At 36.2% G+C, this 22,548-nt stretch overlaps 1 pseudogene across 1 annotated transcript in view; it reads right to left on the bottom strand.

Moving 5' to 3' along the window:
• Positions 1–5,220: 5,220 nt before the first annotated feature.
• LOC103348842 (protein FAM91A1 pseudogene) overlaps positions 5,221–22,548 on the bottom strand; it is a 97,391-nt pseudogene continuing 80,063 nt past the window's right edge. Inside the window, exon 2 of the transcript XR_016231129.1 lies at positions 5,221–9,224. The product of XR_016231129.1 is annotated as a protein FAM91A1 pseudogene (transcript). The remainder of the gene's footprint in view (positions 9,225–22,548) is intronic.

The raw sequence follows: 22,548 nt of genomic DNA, 5'->3' as shown, positions 1-22,548 counted from the left end.
AATGTTTTCCTTCTCAATATTACTTTTCTGGGACTATTTTCGATAGAAGGAAAAGTACTGATATTTTGATCTTTGTACATATTCCTCCTCACTGATATATTTTAATTCTAGGTCTTAGAATTAATATTAATGAAATAACCACAGTAGAAGCAGTAGGAAAAGGGAATGGGAACTAAAGGCTATATGAGCAACACTGCAGATTTATCAAGCCAATTTCAAATTAAAATATTGGGATTACTTCCTTGTTGCTACAATGACAAATTACCTCAAATATACTGGTTTAAGTGACACAAGTGTTTTATCTTATAATTCAGGGAGATGGAAAGCCTACATTAGTCTCCCTGAAATGAAACCAAAATGTTGGCAGGTCTACTTTCCTTCCTAGTGTCTCTGAAGGATATTCCATTTCTTTGTCCTTTCCAGCCTTTGGAGGCCACAGACATACCTTGGTGCATGGCCCCCTGGCTCCATCTTCAAAGCCACTAACAACTAGTTGTGTCCTTCTCATATTTTACCACTCTGATCTCCCCTTCTGCCTCCTCTTTCACTTTTAGCAACACTTGTGATTAAATTGGGATGACCTGAATAATGCAAAGTAAACGCTATCATTATCAAACTTAACTTCATCTGCAATTTTTTCTCTTTGTATGTAAGATCACATATTTATAGATTCCAGGAAATAGGACCCATGCATCCTTGATTGAGGGGATGGGGCCTCAGTCTGCCTACAATAAAAATCTAAGTAAGATCATGTTTCAAAATTAGGAATATTATTTCTTTTGCTTTTATAATTTATTATGTGTTATTCTTTCACTAGATAGTACCTAGAATTCATCTACTTCTGGAGAAAATTAGAAATAGTAAAGGATGCTGAAGGCTGCAAAAAAAGCAACTCCTGATAGTTAAACATGGAACTGTTGAAAACAATTGTAAATGTTTTTGGTCTCTGCCTTTTATATATCTATGTCAAAGGGTAGAAAACCCGGTTCAAAGAGTTTTCTACATTTCAGAGAAAACATTCTTCCAATGGCAGAAAAGTCATTAACATGGGTAGATGTATATAAAATGTATATAAAGAAAAATGGCTATTTCTTGGGCCAAAATAATATAAGAAATGAAAAGATAGAATAAAAATGTGAAGAGAAGGTGGCTTGGGAGGACAGAATGCTTTGCAGGCAGACAATGAGTCATCCCAGCAGCAAGCACCACTGATTTCTGAAAAAGATTTGAAAGGGACAAGAATTTGGCTTATATTACATAAGCAGACCTTAATATTAGGATTTCATTATTAGTGGGAAGGGCTGATGGTGTCTTCACTGAGCCATTTAGTTCAGGTTTTAAGCTTGAATTTCACTTTTTCAACACAAATTCTTCAAGATCCTGTAAACTACTGAATGATGATTTTTCCTATTGGTAAGATACGTTTTTTATTCAAGAAGACAACAATTTTTATGGCTTTTCGGTTTTAGCATAACTTAACTTCTTATGTGTGATGATTCAATAGATGCTTCAAGCATAAGCAGCTCCACTTGCTGCAAACACTGTCTAAATATTTGTATATGTATCTGATTTCCCCCCACTATTCTCATGAGGAAAGAATTGTGTCAAAACTTTTCTTGGTGTCCCCACTGACTATCAGAGTGTCTAGCACAGGGCAAGCTTGTTCTGGACTGGCAGCATGAAGCAGGTGATCCCTAAGGGGAATCACTGTAGGGATGCTTTATTATTTTACCACAGTTTCTGACTTTCAGCACCATTCAGTGTGACAGACAATGGAGAAAGTTGCTCCAGTACTCAAACACTGGCCATTCCTATGAAGTTTTTGTGAATATTCTTAATCAGTGATTCTCAAAAATTGAGCCCCAACAGCAGCACTGTGAACTTGTTAGAAATTCAATCCTAGCAGTCCCACCAAGACTTACTGTACTGAGAAATCTAGGAATGGGGTAAAAAAATCTAAGGGTTGTTTCTAAAAGCATTTTTTAAACTATTCCAAATGCAGGGAAAGCTTCCATTCAGGCCATTCCTAAAATCCGCTAATGGGCCAGCCAAAGCCAGAACTTGGGAACACTATTCCTGTCTCCCACATGTGTGACAAGGACCAAACTTCTTAAGCCATCATCTGCTGCTCCTTGGGGTGTGCATTACCAAGAAGCTAGAATCCAGAGAGCCAGGACTTGAACCCAAGTGCTTCGATATCTGATGCAGGCATCCAAACAGATGCCTCAACTCTAGACCAAACACCTGCACCCCAGATATAGGTTCTGACACATCCTCTAGAAGATTCTGGTGATACTAAAACTTGAGAAACACAGTTGCACAATAACCCTATAATTAGGCCATATAATTTTTCCAATTGAACATATCTTCTTGAGAATGAAGAGCTAAGTAATTAGTTATGTAGTTTCTCAAAAATACATGATTTGCATGTAGACACTTCAACAGTCAGAATTTGTCAATTGTGAGATAATAAATAATCATTTTTTGAGTCACAGTGTGCATTTAAAGACATTTCCTCTAAACTGTTAAGGGCTATGCTTAGGACATAGAACTCCAAAAGAGTACTCTTATAATTGAACAAATGAGTAACTCTGAAACAATGACTATGCTAGTAAACTTTTTGAATCTGTTTATTAAATGTTTAAGATGTCTAATAAATGGTAGTTGCAACTATTCTATTTAGAAATTAAGTCTGTAGTGTAGAAAAATGATGAATACATAGTGTCATAAGAAAAAAATGCCTTCCTTATGATCATGTGAAATATATTTCAAGTTTATAAAACAGACAAATAGGCCAGTAGATAAATAGTAGATAGAAATACTGATATGCAGAGGGAGATAGACTGGAAAGAATTGTATCCAAATGTTAATAACATTTGTTTCTATATGTCAGAATATTGGGATAGTTAAATGATTTTTATACTATTATTTTTGGTTATCTGTTTCTTTAAATTTTTCTATATGTATGTCCTATGTTTAACAATAAAAATTTAAAATGGCATCATCAACAGAAAAAGTGATCTATAAAGAGAGTAAATCATTAAAAACATTGGTTGAACTTATTTAATGACAGTAATATATCTTTGAGTAGAGAATCTTGCTGAATGTTTTCATCTTTTGATTCTGATTTTTAATAGCAGATACTACTAATTAGGTGGCATAGGCCTAGTGATAAATGTATAATGAAGGAAAAGTATTAAAGTATATTTCTCTGGTCTGTGCTCCATCTTCTCATGAAAATTTTAATCATTCAATTTTTGCAAGTTCATTCTGAAATTTTCCATAATAACATATCACTCTTTTCAATAATTAATAGGTACTACCATCCTCAGCCTCCTGTATGTATGTCAGTATGCGAGGTGACTGACTGACACTGTCACAAAACTCACAACCGATGTGTCCTAGCAAGGCTCCCATGGCTGTCAGAGCATCTCATAGAGGCAGATACCCTACGTCCAAATCCTCATCATGTTTCCTCCTCTCTACTTTAAACTGCTCTGACGCCACTCAAGATTTGAAACAACCCTTGACTCTGCAGAATTCTGCATCCTAGAACAAACATAACCACAGGAGTCCGGTAAAGACTCCTTAACAATATTATCTTAAATTTGTATAGTCCTTGAAAATAGTGAGCTTTCACAGGTTTTATCTGTGAGCTCTCACAAGTTTTATTTTTATGAAAAATTTCACTAGACTCCAAAATATGTTATATTATTTGCTCTGGCTCATATATAAAAGCAAAGAAAGGTCCTTTGTAGTTGTGGTCAGTCTGAAAACACATATCCAGAAAGTAGTGGAGCCAGAAATCATATTAGCCACCAAATCCAAGATTGTATATGATACTCTTTCCATTAAAATATTGTACAGTTTGGCTATAATAATCATGGTCTATTTATTATTTAGAGTATTGTGAATATGCATATTTCATAAAGTTGTAGTGATAACGCCAAAGAAGAGACACAAGTGTTAAAAATCATTACTTTCAAGATATGGTCTTTTCAAAGAAAGATTATTATGTTTTTAAATACTATTATTTAAAGAGATATCAATATTGGGCATTTTTAATTGCAAAGTAAATGTCTTGAAGAAGAACTGTTTTGAATTTTAAGCTCTACAGCATCAATCAAATTGCTTGCCTAAGTGTAAAAAATAATTAACATCAAAATATTACCAATTAAGTTGGAGCTCTCAAATGGCATCTCTTGTTAGTAATGAAAACATCAAAATATACATGAATCTAAGGAAAGATGAATAAAATTAATTCCTACTCTCACTGAATTTAAATTTAATAACATCAAATAAAAAGATGACTATGAGATAGGACACTTAATACTTCTGTTGGAATATTTCTGTGAGAAACTTTGTTCTCTTTGTTTTTCAAAAAGCATTTTCACTGAAGAGCTTACAAAAGTAAAGAACTAAAACCTACCAACTACAAATTTTTACCATGGAACTAATAATATGATTAACATATACTTGCATTATTTTCTCTTGTTTTCTATTTATTTTTTAAAGATTTATCTATTTTTCTTTGAAGGGGAGTGTGTGAGAGAGAGAGAGAGATCAATTTTCTTTGTGTGTGTTTTTTTTTTTTTTTTTTTTTTGGACAGGCAGAGTGGACAGTAAGAGAGAGAGACAGAGAGAAAGGTCTTCCTTTTCCATTAGTTCACCCCCCAATGGCTGCTGCGGCCAGTGCACTGGGCTGATCTGAGGCCAGGAGCCAGGGTCTCCCATGCGGGTGCAGGGCCCAAGCACTTGGGCCATCCTCCACTGTACTCCTGGGCCATAGCAGAGAGCTGGCCTGGAAGAGGGGCAACCGGGAAAGAATCCAGCGCCCTGACCGGGACTAGAACCCGGTGTGCCGGTGCCGCAGGCGGAGGATTAGTCTATTGAGCTACAGCGGTGCCGGAGAGATCCATTTTCTGTCTACTAGTTCACACGCCAAATGGCCTCAGCAGCCAGGACTGGGCCAGTCCAAAGCCAGAAGTTCAGTGCTCCATCCACATCTCCTCTGTGGTTGGCAGGTACCAAAGTACTTAGATTGCTTTCCTAGGCAAATTAGCAGAGAGCTGGCTCAGAAGCAGAGAAGCTGGGACTCGAAATGTCACTCCCATATGAGATTTTGGCATTGCAATTGGTATCTTAACTCACTGTGCCACAATTCTGGCCCTTTGCTCTTATTTAAAAAAAAAAAGTTTAAAAATTCATGTGATGCTTATATTTTATTTTTTTTTTTGCAGTAACTTGATCAACACCACAGTTTATTTGTAAACATGTTATATGTGTCAATAATCAAATTGACAACACTTTGTACATTTCATTGTATAATATGAACATAACAGAAAACAATCCACTGTATTCATTACAGTTTTGGTACTTTAAAACCTTTTAATTCAAACTGTATTTGAAACATTAAACATAAAAAAGACACAAATGGCAGAGAAACTGAAAATATCACATAAAAGAAACCAATATGCCCCCAAAAACAAATACAAAATCATCTGATTACATATTAAACAAAAGAAAGAAGCAAATAAATGAAAGATATCAGATGATCCTATTTTTTAATGATATAAAAGTTGAATTTCTTTAGACTTATTTGAGAGGTGAAATTGTACCATACTAGAATCTATAAGTATGCCCTTTTTGATAATTTTTTTCCTCTTGATTACTTAATAATGTTTGCCATGGTTTAAGCTGTTTTAGGAGGTGAGGGAAGAAAGGAGGGGAGGCAGCACAAAGCCAAATGAAATTAAACATTGGCAAATTTTGTTTCATGAATAATCTTTGGCAAATAACAGTCCATATCTTAAATTTATGTTTTTGTTGGATTGGATCAACACTTGGAAGAGGTAAGGGATGCATCCTTTACATGAGCTAATATTTGAAGGAAACAAATCCAAATTCATAAAGCAAAGACAAACATCAGCTTTTCACGCTTTCTAATAGCTCTAAAAATGCAGACTCCCCCTCCTTAAGAGCACAGGGGGCTCCAGCTGGGAATCGGATGGTCACTGTGTCGTCATTCAGCACCAGAAACCAGGGGTGACCTTGTGTTTTCTAACCACTTTCCCTAAAATCCATGATCAGGGTCAGGTTCAGCTTCTTATTCCATTACCACTCAAAGGAAATATAGCATCAAACCACTCTTGTGTTTTAAGCTTTAAACTCACCAACAATTAGGTTTACTGCCAACAACTACCAATGTTCAACTCTTTATTAGTGGGCATATCATTACAGTTGGCTTATACTGTTAATACAAGAATAAATAAACTACGGTTAACTCAAATAAAGCAAATTAAAATGAGATTATAGGGCCCTGATCAAAAGAAATAATTACAACTTTCAGTTGAAGACCTATAAAAGTTACATACATACATACATACATACCTAAGAGCACTAGGAATGTACAATATCAATTATTGGAAAAATAAATGAGTGATTCACAGTCATAAGAAAGTATTTTAATATTAATATGCATTTCTCCTTTTATAGACAAACAACATACACATGGTTTCTACCTTATATGAGATAAAGTAGAAAACTAAACGTTACTGTATTCAACCCCCCCAACACAGCACTGACTGTGCCACAGGTAACCTGGTCCAAAATACTCAGTTCTACAGATAGGCCATTGAATGCATGGTTATATTAACAGTTTTAAGAAAGGCATATATTTCCAGAAGTATGTTAAATACACAAATATCACTTCTATAAATAACAAAAATTGCCAGCCAAAATGGTTAGGTTATAACATTCCCAATTTTTTTAGTGCTTTAGTATTTTAGATACAATGTTGTTTGATCAGTTAGTTTAGTTAACAGTTTTAAACTAGCAAACCATTACCCTACAAAAGGAGCTAAACTATAACACTGCACAAACTTCCCAAGGAAGGTAACTTGACATGTCGAAAAGTGATTCCAATTATTCTAATTAACATTTGAGATATTGAAAGAACCAATGACTTAAGAAATGCCTTGAAAGAGATTCAATGTATCACTTCATCCAAATACCTTTAATATCCAGACTGCCTAAGAATCTGTCTTCAACGCAGGTTTCGCACTAAAGTGTTCTGATCCGAAGACACAGCCTTAGTGCTTCTGACGTGTGATTCTACGCAAAATCACAATCCTTGGTTTGAAAACATCAGATTCAATTTCTATAACAATTCGTTGGTAATACTACAAACAAATCAGGATGAAAACGTGCAACAGCTGCAGCTATAAGAGTGGAAAATGAATTCCATTTTTTTCCATAAAGACTCTATGAAAATATAAAGCCCAAAGTGAGTGACAACAGAAGTCCACATATAAACACTGTTTAAAAATAGAATGTTTTCCAAAGCTTCTCATGAGATGTCAACGAAGAGTCATCATCTGAGTTAAGACCTCAGAAACCAAGGTTATGTTATACGTGACTATACTGATCTACGTGTCTTCAACAATGGTCAACTGACATACATAATTTACAGACATCCACAGGAATTCTTAATGCCCCGTCATCTCATCTCTCAGTACTGGATGCTTATTGTTTTATAGTTTTACTACCACGAGTACCAAGAAGCCTTTCAGAGGAAGAGTTCCATCTCTTCCTTTGATCCCATAAACTGTAGGTAACAAAATATAAAATTAAACAAGATTTATGTTTGATAAACTAACATATAAAATTACCATTGCAATATTCATAGTGACTGCTTATAAACATAACAGTCATCATAAAGCCTATAAAGTATATTTGTAGTTTTATAAAAGAAATGCAGATTGTCTCAAGGTAAAAAATACAGTGCTGGCTGCTAAAAAGCACTTTGTTGCAACAAGAGGTGCAATAATGAACAAAACTTCAGAAAACATGAACATGTTCCCCAAACTCTGAGTCTCAGGTAAGCAAGGACCGCACTGTAGCAGCAGGATGCTTTTTAGTAGCTGACACTATAAAGCTAACGTCAAGGAGGAAAAAAAGGCAGAAAGTGTGGGCAACAAATGGTGTAACCAAATTATTGCAAATGGAGATTAGCAACAAGAAGTGAAGAAGGCGACCGCCCACTCCATTCTGATAAGGTGCCGTCTTGAAATACTAAGTTTTTTGCAGGAAGTGGAACTCCCATATCGCCACAGGATGACTGTGAAATCAAACTTGAAAAACTGGGCTCTGTCTGAATATCCAATGTTGAAGCACCTTCCTGGAATGAGTGAACGAAGTTAAGGACTTGTAAAGAGAGTTTCCTACTGGAATGCAAGAGGTTCTGAAGGCTTTCTTTTCTGCAAAGGCCATGTGTTGCAATTTTCCTACAAACTTTCCGGTTTAATTCTGAACTGAACAGTGGAATTCCAAAGCATAGTTCAAGAGGAACCCAGTCTGCCTCTGTTGTGATACCAGAGTTTTGCTTTGTGGCTGAATCCATAGTTGCTTCCTCAATGACCATTTCAAATGACTCTGTACTCCCATTCACATCTGAGCCAGAAGCTAAATCAGGTTCTCTCTCATCAGAAGCATCACTGAGTTTTCTACTTGCAAGTTGGCTAGAAGCATTCAACATGGTGATGTAGCCACAGAAATGCTGCAAGTCCACCTTGTTCCTTAATATTTGCAATGCTTTATGAACACCCATACTGACACGAGTGAACTCTCCTTGTAGTTCTGTTTCATCAAATGGAAATGGTATATGGACAGTTTCTCCTACCCCATGCAAACCATGTCCCTGAATTAAAACTGCAGAATGTGTTAAAGCATCATTCAACATTGTAAGCACATTTGATGTAGGAACTACTCCAGGATCATGACCCCAAGATGTTATTAGTAACCGATCATAACCCTGAAATATATCTGGCAGTTTTCGAAGTCTTGTACCTTTGGATAGTAAGAGAGATGGCGGTCCTTGTCCAGTGATATGATAAATGTACAGTTTAAACCAAACAGAACTAACTTCTGGAATAGCTGGTCCAATATGCTGAGGGGTGCAGCTGCTGATGGGCCAGATTTCATTGGTGAGAGGCGCCATGGAGACAAGCAGTGTGTAATTCTTGTTCAGAACTCTGCTGCAGGTGGCAGGGTCTAAACCAAGAAGGCTTTCACAGCGCAAGAGATCCAGAGGAAAACCATAATTGGGTTGGTCTGGCTGTGCAGTTTGTGCAACTAGGTCTTTGTTGTGACGTAGAAACAGTATTGTATTCCTCAGAGTAAGAGCGTGATCAAAATATCGCTGTGCTTCTCCTTCACCAGTGATGCTTATATTTTATTATTTTATTTTATTTTTTTTTTATTTGAGAGATAGTGTTACAGACAGAAAGGGAGAGAAAGGATGGTATTCCATCCACTGGTTTACTTCCCAAATGGCTGCAATGGCCAGAGCTGGGCCCATCTGAAGCCAGGAGCTTCTTCCAGGTCTCCCATGTGGGTGCAGGGCCTAAGCATTTGGGCCATCTTCTACTTTTTTCCAAGGCCATAGCAGAGAGCTTGATTGGAGGAGAAACAGCTGCAACTTGAACTGGCATCCATATGAGATGCTGACACCGCAGGCAGAGGCTTAGCCCACTATACCACAGCATTGGCCTCGCATATTTTATTTTTATTATTATATTTATTATTAAATATAATAGCATATAAGAGATAGCCAGAGCATTCAAAGGTGAAATACTTTTCTGAGACTGTCATAAAATGATTCTGTCCTCTCTTTACTCTGTCCTTGTTCTGATCAGAAGTTTGTTTTGTTTGTTTTGTTTTGTTTTGTTTTTGTAATGACTTTAAAGGCCAATTTGGAAATATTACTGGCTTCATCAGAGGAGGCGAAGTATGAATTCTTTAGGATGGTATACAACTGGGTGTTTTATTCATGTGTCACCATTTGTCTTTACATACATTTGACTTCACTTGACAGGCAACGCCTTTCTATTTCTGTCCAGGTTAATGTGGCTAAAGCACCACCCACCTCTGTAATGAAACAGGAGATTCAAGACTGGCCAAAATGAGCATGGTTGTTTCATTTCACGATGACTGGCTGGCCTGTGGTGGGTGTATGGGTGGCCTGAGTCAGGCCAAATGACAGTATGGAAGCAACCCAGATTAGGATTTTTGAACGTCTTCTGTTTGAGTCTCTTCCTTCCCACGTTTTCTCTGTCCTGATCTTCCTAAGCAGCCAGCTGGATCTTTGTATTCTTTAGCCTAGACTTTTCTTTCAAGGTGATTTTCCTCCAGATTACAGACCACTGTTCCATGGTGGGTTTGATTTCATGTCCAGTTCAATTATTTCCAGCTTAGAAATACTCCTCAGCAGGAATGCTCACACAATAAATGTCCTCATGCATATAATTGGGTAAAATGGCAAATAATGAGAAGTGAATTATGGATGGTGGCAGTCTTTTCTCTTTGATTCTCTGAATTTTATTTCTAGTAGAAAAAAATGAATAATTGGTACAATGAATGTTGACCTGGAATTTAATGATTTTTAAAATCATGTTTTTATCCTTAATTTTTTTGTACAAGATTCCTTCAGTTCATTGCTTTCAATGTCTGTATTTTCTCTTTTCGTTCAAATTATGGGCACTATTAATGATTATTACATTTAAATATATTTTAAACAGTGATAGGCCATTCATTTTTCCATAAAAAAGGAAATAATTCAGACATGTTATATATCTGCTGACACCTCCAAAGCAAATAACTGCTTCCTGTCTATAAGTTGCCTAGAAAATGTGAATTTGAGTTACTGCCTGGTAATCTAAAAAATGAGTGTTTCCTGACTTGGCTGGTCTGAAAACTGAGATAGTTACTATGTTGTATTTTTTTCTCAGAAATATATTGCTTTGGGGAGAAAAAGTAGGAGTAAATATCAAGTCAGGGGAGAGGATGAAAAAGTGCCTTTACTAATCATGGCTATATCAATTGCAAAATGAAGATTCTAATTTAAGAATCACAGAATGTGTATATCCATGTAACTGTGATCAAAAATGACATTAACATTTAGGTACATAATTGATATAGCCTCTGTGAAATGTTCATTTCTACACTCAGTTTCTTAACCACATTCTTCCCTGCTTTGGCTGGGAGCCCCTCCTCTGTCAGGCTCAGGTGACTGACCCTAAATGTTAGTGTGGAGACTAGAGAGACGATGGTCTCTTGCCCGACTGCCAAGACTTGAAGTAAGTTACCTGAGGAAGGAGCATGGAAAGCCTGCTGGAAAGACTAACTGCACAGCTCTACAACCTCCTATAGTCTCCTGTATCCACAATAGATAAATTTTACACTGTTTTTATTCAGTGAAGTTTCAGTTTCTAGGAAAGAATAAAAATGGGACTGTATATCTTACATGGACTTCAAACTCCATTTTAGGATGTTTTACCAGTTATTTCTGGGAAAAGGTTTAGGATCCATGAGCTTTTCAAAACCCTGTGATGTTCTAAGATCTGAAAACCATAAGTTGACTGAAGAAAACCTAAAATACCAAAATAACTAAATATATAATTGAATGCTTACAAAAGCAACCTATTGGAAAGAAAATTATAACTCAAAGAGGACTTAGTGCCCTGAAAGTATGAGTCTGGAGCCTATGCTGTGCTTAAAACTGCACTGGCCCTCCCACATGACTGTTGGAAACCCACAGTATACACAGAGTGGGTTTGGTAGCCATCCAGTAAATTTCACTTGCCAGCTTGGTTCATGTCACCTCAGATGAAATGGAGACATTAAACCTCTCCATCGTCATCTTTTCTGTGATTCTGCCTAAGTTCTTACAAGAAGCTATTCGTTCAAAAGTTTGCTCCCAGAATACAAAAATGTTGATTCTACCTTCTAAAATTAGTAAACAATGAATGAACAATCTTGAACTGAAAGCAAAGCATCTTGATTTTATGGTTAAACCTAGAATTACAAACCATCTATATATCTAAGTAAAGCATCATGTTAACAATGATGACTTGTTCTTCAGTTGTTACATATAAGTTCTATCATAAGAACACTGTCCTTAGAGCACTGATCAGAAAAAAAATCCATGTATTTATCATTTTCCATACCTCACTCAGACAAGGATACACTCCTTTTTCTATATTTTTACATGCATTGTTACCAACCTCTTTATTACTCTGACTGTTATGGAACTCTCCACAGCCTGGATAATTTCTATTTTTATTTAGAAATAAATCCCCTAATTACATTATAAGATTACATTAGAGATATGAATATGACCACATATACTAAAGTGATATAAGAAATATGTAAAACATATAAAAATATAGGGCCTCTCCTCATAGAACATCATTTAACCAGATAATTGGCTGGATTTTTATAAATTATAAATTCATAAATATTTGTAAAGAAAGATGAATAGATGATTATCTAAGAAAGGTAAAAATTATGATTCTCATACAAATATAAAAGGAATATATTCTAAAAATTTTATTCATGAATGAGAATTCAGTAAAATATTACAAGTTCGAATAAGAATGCAAAGTATGAGGTATTGATAGACAAAAAGTCATTAAATTACAGAGTTCAACCAATGGTACTAGTACAAAAAAAAATACTAAAATGGATAAAGTATTACGTTGTACATCAACCGTCAGGACAAGAGCTGATCAAGTCACTGTTTCTCATAGTGTCCATTTCACTTCAACAAGTTTCCCCTTTGGTGCTCAGTTAGTTGTCGCCAATCAGGGAGAACATATGATATTTGTCACTTTGGGACTGGCTTAATTCACTCAGCATGATGTTTTCCAAATTCCTCCATCTTGTTGCAAATGACTGGGTTTCGTTGTTTTTGACTGCTGTATAGTATTCTATAGTGTACACGTCCCATAATTTCTTTATCCAGTCTACTGTTGATGGGCATTTGGGTTGGTTCCAGGTCTTAGCTATTGCGAATTGAGCTGCAATAAACATTAATGTGCAGACTGCTTTTTTGTTTGCCAATTTAATTTCCTTTGGGTAAATTCCAAGGAGTGGGATGGCTGGGTTGAATGGTAAGGTTATATTCAGGTTTCTGAGGAATCTCCAGACTGACTTCCATAGTGGCTTAACCAATTTGCATTCCCACCAACAGTGGGTTAGTGTCCCTTCTTCCCCACATCCTCTCCAGCATCTATTATTGGTAGATTTCTGAATGTGAGCCATTCTAACCAGGGTGAGGTGGAACCTCATTGTGGTTTTGATTTGCATTTCCCTGATTGCTAGTGATCTTGAACATTTTTTCATGTGCCTGTTGGCCATTTGGATTTCCTCTTTCTTAGGTGTTTAAATTTTAACTGAAAAGTGATCCCTGTTAGGAATTTGGAAAACATTATGCTGAGTGAAATAAGCCAATCCCAAAGGGACAAATACCACTTGTTCTCCTTGATAGGTGACAACTAACTGAGCACCAAAAAGGAAACCTGTTAAAGTGAAATGAACACTACGAGAAATGGTGACTTGATCAGCCCTTACCCTGACTGTTGATGAGCAGCTTAATATGTTATCCCTCTTAGTATTTTTTTGTTTGTTCTACTTAATACTTTTGGTTGAATACTGTAATCAATACACAATTCTTCTTAAGTGCTGAAACTTAACTGAAAAGTGATTGCTGTTAAATATAAGAGTGGGAATAAGAGAGGGAAGAGATGTGCAGTTTGGGACATGCTCAAGCTGATTTACCTCAAACAGTAGAGTTAGAAACATACCAGGGGATTCCAATTCAATCCCATCAAGGTGGCATGTACCAATGCCATCTCACTAGTCCCAGTGATCAATTTCTGTTCACAATTGATCATAATGATAGGACTAAGAACCAAAGGGATCACATAAACAAGACTAGTGTCTGCAAATACTAGCTGATAGAATCAAAAAGGGAGAGAATGATCCAACATGGGAAGTGAGATACACAGCAGACCCAAAGAATGGCAAATGTCTTAACAGCACTCTGGTCTCTTAATCAGCCCTTAAGGCATGCAGATCTGGCTGAAAAGCCCATGAGAGTATTTCAGGCATGGAAAGCCAAGACACTCTGGGGAAAAAAAAAAAAAAAAAAAAAAAAAAAAAAAAAAAAACTAAATGAAAGATCTCTGCGAGTGAGATCCCAGTGGAAAGAATGGGTCATCAAAGAAGGAGGTACCTTTCTCTGAAGGGAGGAGAGAACTTCCACTTTGACCATGGCCTTGTCTAAAAATTATCAGAGTCGGTGAACTCAGGGGGCTTCCATAGCCTTGGCAGCTCATGACAAGAGCCTAGGGTGAATACTGAGGCCATAAACAAGAGTGTCAATTTGTTAAGTCAACAACAGGAGTCACTGTGAACTTACTCCTCATGTAGGATCTTTGTCCTTAGTGTGCTGTACATTGTGATTTAATGCCATAACTAGTACTCAAACAGTATTTTTCACTTTGTGTTTCTGTGTGGGTGCAAACTGTTGAAATCTTTACTTAATATATGCTAAACTGATCTTCTGTATATAAAGAGAATCAAAAATGAATCTTGATGTGAATGGAAGGGGAGAGGGAGTGGGAAAGTGGAGGTTTGCGGGTGGGAGGGACGTTATGGGGGGGAAGCCATTGTAATCAATATTCTGTCCCGAATTGTACATCTCTTCCCCCTCTTATTCCCACTCTTATATTTAACAGCAATGTGGCAATTTCTTAAAACAAGACAATGACATCTGCTATTGATGGACACTTCCTCTCACAAAATATTTCTCTGTTGTATGCAATGCTGTTGCATGAGCATTTTGCTCACAATGGGCCTTCTTTCAAACTGGGCGTCAGATCTCTCAAACCCTGCCACTCCTTTATCAACTATGTATATCTAACATTTTAAATTCTTAGTTTTCATTTCATCAATGTTTATCGCATCCTCACCAGTAGATTTCATCTCAAGAAACCACATATTTGCTCATTCAAAAACAGCATTACTGCATCTATTAATGTTTTTTCACAAGATGGCACCAATCCAGTCTCATCTTTAGGCTCCATGTCTAATTTTATTTCTTTTGCTATTTTCAACATGTAAACAGTTGCATCCTCCACTGAAGTCTTACACCCTTCCAAATCATCCACAAAGATCACAATCAACTTCTCCTGAATCACAATCAACTTCTGCTATTGTTGATATTTTGACCTCCTATGAATCACGAATGTTATAGTGGCATCTGGAATAGTACATCCTTTACAAAAGATTTTTATTTACTTTACTCATACCCATTAGAGGAATCACTATGGCAGCTATAACCTTTGGAAATGTTTTTCTTAAATAATAAGACTTGAAACTATAAATTACTTGACTCATGAGCTCCATAAACAATCTTGTATAAGCAGCCATGAAAACAGCCCTGCTGGCATTGAGACTTAGTTGTTGCATTGACAGAACACAAGCAGAATTGATTCTGCAGAATTCTTAAGGCCCTTGAGATTTTCAGAATAGTAAATGAGCACTGGCTTCAAGTTAAAACCACCAGCTACATTACTCCCAAGTGAGAGAATCATACTGTTCTGTGAAGCCTTGAACACAAACCTGGGCTTTTCCTCCCTTTAACTATGAAAGTATTAGGTGGCATATTCATTGTAATAGAAGACAGCTATTTCATCTGTATTCAAAACTGTACTTTAGTGTACCTACTTTCATCAATTATCTTGCCTAGATCTTCCGGCTAACTTGCTACATCATCTGTATCAGCACTTCATCTTGCATATTTTTTTTTTGTTGGAGACAACTTCCTCCTGTAAACTTCATCAAACAACCTCTGTTAGCCTCAGCCATTTTTTCTGCAGTTTCCTTGAAACTCTCAGATTTCACAGAATTGAAGAGAATTAGGCTTTTGATTTAAGGGAATACTGTGACTACCTTGATCTTCTGTCCACACCATTAGTACTTTCTCTACCTGTAATAAAACTTGTTTGCCTTCTTACCATTCCTGTGTTCACAGGAGTATAATTTTTAATTCCCTCCAAACAATCAAAATAGTAACAACAAATATCACTGATTGAAGATCTAATAATAATAAAAAGGTTTGAAACATTGTCAGAATTATCAAATCGTGATACAGACATGAAATGCTCACAAGCTGTTGAAAAAAACCACCCTAATAGACTTGCTCAGCTCAGCATATTTTCACATTCAATTAATTAGCAAAAAAAAAAAAAAACCTGCAATATTTCCGAAGTACAATAAAAGTGATATGCAGTAAATCAAGATGTGCCTACCATGGTTAACAGAGCTTTGCATTTGGCAAACAACCAGCTCAGGCTGATAAAGAATTTGACTTCATTTTTGTCTTTTTAATTGCAGCCACAAGGTGGAGCTAAAGAAATTTTAACCTTTGGGGTTTTACTTTGTTTTCTTGTCTTCCACACTAGTTTCTAGAGGTCCTTTTATTACCTTTTCTTAATTTCTCCATGTCAATATCACCTTATACTTAGTGCTACTGAGTTTTATAAACTGATTTGCAATTGATTAGTTTTTTTTTTTTTTTTTTTTTTTTTTTTTTTTTTTTTTTTTTTTTTTGACAGGCAGAGTGGACAGTGAGAGAGAGAGACAGAGAGAAAGGTCTTCCTTTGCCGTTGGTTCACCCTCCAATGGCCGCCGCGGCCGGCGCGCTGCGGCCGGCGCACCGCGCTGATCCGATGGCAGGAGCCAGGAGCCAGGTGCTTTTCCTGGTCTCCCATGGGGTGCAGGGCCCAAGCACCTGGGCCATCCTCCACTGCACTCCCTGGCCACAGCAGAGGGCTGGCCTGGAAGAGGGGCAACCGGGACAGAATCCAGCACCCCGACCGGGACTAGAACCCGGTGTGCCGGCGCCGCTAGGCGGAGGATTAGCCTAGTGAGCCGCGGCGCCGGCTGCAATTGATTAGTTTTATATGTAGTTGCATTCAGGCCAGACATTCTATCAGCAGCTGTGATTAATTCAACATCACAACAAACTGGATAAGCATATTCATGATTCTAAGACTACCTCATCAACCAAAAAAGTGTACTATATTATTCCAGAACCAATGCACTAATGTAACGCAAAGTTTCTTGAAGTTAATATAAAATTCATTACACATTATATTTATAATTGTGGTATTTCTATAGTCTTTAATGACATTAAAACTGTAAAATTAGTTAATCTGACATGTGTGATTTAAAAGCCTAGACAACTGAAACTTGAACATATGTTTTTTTTTCCTTTTTAGTTTTGTTCACCTTTTCCAAAATGCTTTTTCTGAGTAGAAACTGAATGACAGACTATATGTTTGAATATAAAAGGATATGTCATCAGAACCAATGATAGTTAAACATATTCAAATGATTTTACAAGTTGTGATGGCTAGCATTCTTTTAAAATTCCAAGCTATTACTCCACACTGAATAATTTAAATTAAAAATGCAAACCAAATGCTAAAGGTAGAGATTGGCAATGTTCTTGATTAGAATATCTGCATGTAGTATTTGTTTATGCAGTAACTGAAGTGCCCTCCCTGGTTGTTTTGCTATTTGAAGAATCTTCATAGAATCTCAAGTACTTGTTGTCACTGAGGCAAAAACTAATTTGCTTCCCATTATAATATCTGCCTTTCCATTAGTGCATTTAATTGTGGTGAGGTCTTGGGAGTAGCTTTTGACTTTTATACAAGGAAAAATTAGAGTAGAGTTGTTATTTTTGACAGCTTACAGATAAAAAAATTTGATGGGAAATAGGTTGGAAGGCTGAATTAAACCCAAACTATAAAAACTTTAATTAGTGAAGCATAATTACAGAGAGCTATTGTAGAATAAAAATCTAAATTGTATTAAAATATTTTTTCAACTGATTTAAAGATTGGAAAAAACTTGGTTAATACTATAAGCAATTTCTGTAAATTACGGCCCAACACTGAAGTTCATGAATTAAAATTGAATGCTGAAATAAAAATTTGTTATTCCCATTTTTGTTCATTTTGAAGTGATTTTCTAAGATATTTTTTGAGGATTTATATTGCTGCTTCTTGTTGTATATGGTGCAGCAGTGCAATCATTTTCAAGGCCAGGGTTAACACTGATTTTTAAAATGTGTATAAATACAAAGTTACTTCTTAACAAGCCATTCAGTCAGTCATTAAATGGACAATTGTTGTCTACTCCATAGCACTGAATATATACTCAATATCACTCTCAGAATAATGAGATATGCTATAGAAAAGCCCAATATAATGCTTATATTTTCTGTCTCCTTTCTTTGATCTCAAACACTCTCCAAAGAAATGTGAACATGGATAAGAAAATAAAGGAAGGAATAGAAATCTGGGTACAACTAAGAATTTGAGTTATTTTTACTACACAAAAAGTTTCAAATGCAAATATCCAAATATTTATGTACTTGAAACATCATAATATGTTAAATTTGATTATTGAAAAATATTATTGTTAGTTTACAGATAGTCCCCTTGTCTACAGCATGGCTCCTAAATTTTAATTTTATAAGGCCCTAATACACACACAAACACACAATTTTACCATGTAGTAACAAAAAGAATATATTTAATTTCAGTTTAAAAATTTGAAATCAGTTCATATGGTAAGTCTCCCAATAGTTTATTGGTTATTATGAAAAAGTACTCATAGATTTCAAAATTATTTTGTATCACAATAAAGTTATCTTTTAATTTCATTCTCTATAAAGGCTTTGAACTACCATCATATTATGCTTTTTTTTTTCCCCTTTTGTCATTGATTGTTCAAAATTATATTATTGACTAAGGTTTAGGAATCATTTGTCAAGAGGTTAAAGACAAATGTATTGTCCTTTCACAGTGTGGTCCAGACCTACCCTTCTGCTCTCATCTTCTACATTTTTATCTATGAATCCTAAGCTTCCATTACACAGAACCACTTGTCATGTCTACAAAGGCCACATGGTTTTGGGAATACAGACATGAGATTCAAGTCCACAGTGAGCCTTAGCTTGTCATATGAGAATGAAAAGATGATCTGCTTTTTGCTCCAACTCTACCACTTAGCATGACTTTGGGTAACTCATTTGGCCTCTGTGTACTTTGGTTTCTTTGTCTGTAACATGAAGCTAACATACCCCCACTGAAATGTGTGGATACAATGAGTTTCTAAAGAGGCTCCAAATGCATATTTATCACTTTTCTGTTGCTATGTAGAAAACACAAGATGTAATTGTTTAATGCAATGATTTTGCATTTTTCATGATCTTGAGGTTGGCTGAGCAGTTCTATTCCATATTTGTCACCCAACATCACTCTTGCAAAACTGCATTCAGCTGGTGGATGAGCTGGGCTATGAGATCCCAGATGCCTCTCTCATGTATCTACCCAGGCTGCCAGCTAGCTTGCCTGGCTCTTTTCCATGCTGCTTCTCCCTTCATGCCTTATTCTCTCTCTCCAGCAGGATAGCCTGCCAACAGAGTGGCAAATGGGGCCCAAGAGAGTAGAATCAGAATCATCCAGAAATCCTAAAGGCTGTTCCTGACCTATCACAACATTTGATTGACGAGTGCAAGTCATAGGGAAGTCGATAGAGAGAACTCAGTGTCCATGCAAGGATGGGAAAAATTGTTGGCAGCCATGTAATAAAGACACATAAAATAGAGTAGCTCATAATGTAGTTATCATTTTCTTTTATAAAATGGAGTTAATGTTTCATACCTTCTCAGGTTATTGTGAGGATTAAATGAAAAGATAAAAAGACTTAAAGCTCTGTAATCATTGCCGTTGACATTATAACTAATGATTGCTACTTATAAATATTCTCATCCCAACTGTGCATTTGGAAGCTTTAGCAGATATGATTCTACTGCAGCAGAATTATCCCAGGACACGCCCCCTGCCCCCTCCCCAGGACTTGGGCACAGCGGCAACATGAGACAGCTTCTACTCTTCTATCTGGCCCTCAGAGTTGTTCTGGATAAGAATTAACCTGAATCTTTCTGCCCATTGGGAGAGACAGAGGTGACAGGGGGTACTTGTGTCTCAAAAACAGATTATATAAAACAGTGTTTCCCATAGAATCAAAAATGATGATTATGTTACCTAAAATTCAATTGAAACAGCATACTTCTATTATGAAATGTCTTAATTTTTTGAATTATAAAAATTAAGTTTGGACTTAATATGTTTCTGAAGTGAGACTTACATCAAATAAGTGAGCTTCCAGAACTAATTATTTTTGGAGGCCTAATTGCATTTTGCAATTCACTTGTATACAAAAGACTAAATCACAAAACTATTTACAAAGTCTTCATTTCTTGCCAATTTCTAATCTTTTTACACTCTTCACTTTCATACCAAATGTCTTTTATACTGTTAATGTTCATTGAATTTAAAATGAGTAACATTCAAATCATAACACATTTTAATTCGGGTAAGATGTGAACTGCTGAGATCTTCATATACCAGTACTTAACTTCATGGGTTAATAAAGAAATACCCTGTGAAGACATGAGAAGATCCATTCTTCTGATAAGTTTGCAATTAGAACAAACATGTCTAGAATTATACAAATTTCACACTTCTCAACACCCAGAGAGCAGGTTTTTATCACCATGAATTCCAACTCTCTATAGTGATTAATATTTATATTTCCACATGAATACTAAAATAATAAATAGTTATTAATCTTCAAAAAGTTTCTTTCTATGACAACTTTGATCAGTTCAACATATTTTAAAATGTGAAAGAACAATTTACACTCATCTTTACTTTGTATTTTTCCCTTTCTGACCATATCGGTTCTAACAGGCCAATTTCAAACAAAACTTGAATTTTAAATAATAGCAGTGTTTCAACAAATGAATTAAAGGAGTTCTGCAATTTTGTACTCTGAGCACTCTTCATGGTGCATGTAGATTGTAATAAACCAAATGATGAGAGGCAACCTCAGAGTCATGGTGACTATTTAAATTATACCATACAGACATGGACAATGTCAAAAACCAATTTTAAAGTTATTTAAGCACTTCATAAAGTTATTATTGCAAGTGGAAGTGGAGATATGTCAAAAATCCACACGTGATTTAAAGGATGTAAACTTTTTGTTTATTAAAATATCTTATTGCTCCTGGGAGAAACTTTGAAGTCCCCAGACATGTAATAATATTCCTGTCCTGCTGTGCCAATGCTAGATATGTTGCTTACTCTCCAAACCACACAGTGTACACAGTGTGCATCAGACTGATACTTGGAGAAACTAAGCTAACACTCTCTAAGACGAGGAGTTCAATTCCATTTCATGGGAATCTAGATGATCCCTTGGAGATGTAGTCATATGGGTGATTCCCAATAGGCTAACCAGCATATAAGCCTGTTTGAATTTTTAGATTTGATCACATAAAATACCAACAACAGATAAAAATTATCATTCCCTGGCTTAGTTAAAATGACTTTTCCTTTGGAAAGGAAGTGTAAAATTCTATCAACTCTGGAAGCAGTGGAGGTATTGAAGGTGAGGACTTTGGCCACTACCTCTGGTGTGGAACCCCCTCAGAAGACCCTTATGTCACTCAGTTTCTTTCTACTATTGCCATTCTTAAGCTGTTTTTATACTCTTTCAAAGTCTGCCTTCCTTCCTTCCTCTATGTGTTGAAAAGAGACTTTGGGTCAATTAGCCTCACTCTTTTATCCAGACTTTGTTTTTTAAAAGACAAATATCTTAATCATACTGGCATATATAAAAGCATTATGGATAATATTTCTAAACTGAGAGATAAAAAAATCATAGGAAATTTTCCCCATTTTCCTATGACTTTAAAAATTTTATCAGCCGGCGCCGCAGCTCACTAGGCTAATCCTCCACCTTGCGGTGCCGGCACACCGGGTTCTAGTCCTGGTCGGGGCGCCGGATTCTGTCCCGGTTGCCCCTCTTCCAGGCCAGCTCTCTGCTGTGGCCTGGGAAGGCAGTGGAGGATGGTCCAAGTGCTTGGGCCCTGCACCCCATGGGAGACCAGGAGAAGCACCTGGCTCCTGCCATCGATCAGCGTGGTGCGCTGGCCGCAGCGCAGCAGCCATTGGAGGGTGAACCAACGGCAAAGGAAGACCTTTCTCTCTGTCTCTCTCTCACTGTCCACTCTGCCTGTCAAAAAAAAATTATCAAAATACTAAAAACATCCATGATATATGTATGTGGAAATTTTTAAAATAGAACGTATATAGTAAACTACATATGAAATCATTAGAAATAATGATAATTAAAGTGTTTACATCTTTATAAAATTTATCAAAACATACATATGTTCTTAGTGGCATCTTTCATAAAAGCCAAAACGTGGAAACAACCTTAATGTCCATCAACTAATAAATCTTTAAAGGAAATCTGGTGTATTGATTCAGTTGGATACTATTCACCAATAAAAGATGAGTTAGTGAGACATACTACAACATGGAGGAACTCTAAATTTTATTATACACAATGAAAGAAGTCAAACACAAAAGACCACATGTTACATGATTCCATGTACATAAAATATCCATAAAAGGCAAATGCATTGAGACAGAAAGATTGTGAATTTTCTATAACAGAGATTGAGGGTAGGAGGATTTATAGGATTAACAGTAAATGAACATGAATGCTATTTTGAGAGTGAAGAAAACCATATTAAAACAAAATACTGTTGAC

Source organism: Oryctolagus cuniculus, chromosome 3 (assembly GCF_051225735.1).
Source record: "Oryctolagus cuniculus isolate XC-2025 breed Fujian yellow rabbit chromosome 3, ASM5122573v1, whole genome shotgun sequence".
Taxonomy (NCBI): domain Eukaryota; kingdom Metazoa; phylum Chordata; class Mammalia; order Lagomorpha; family Leporidae; genus Oryctolagus; species Oryctolagus cuniculus.
Note: the sequence above shows the minus strand (reverse complement) of the source record. Positions and strands in the feature narration are given on the sequence as shown.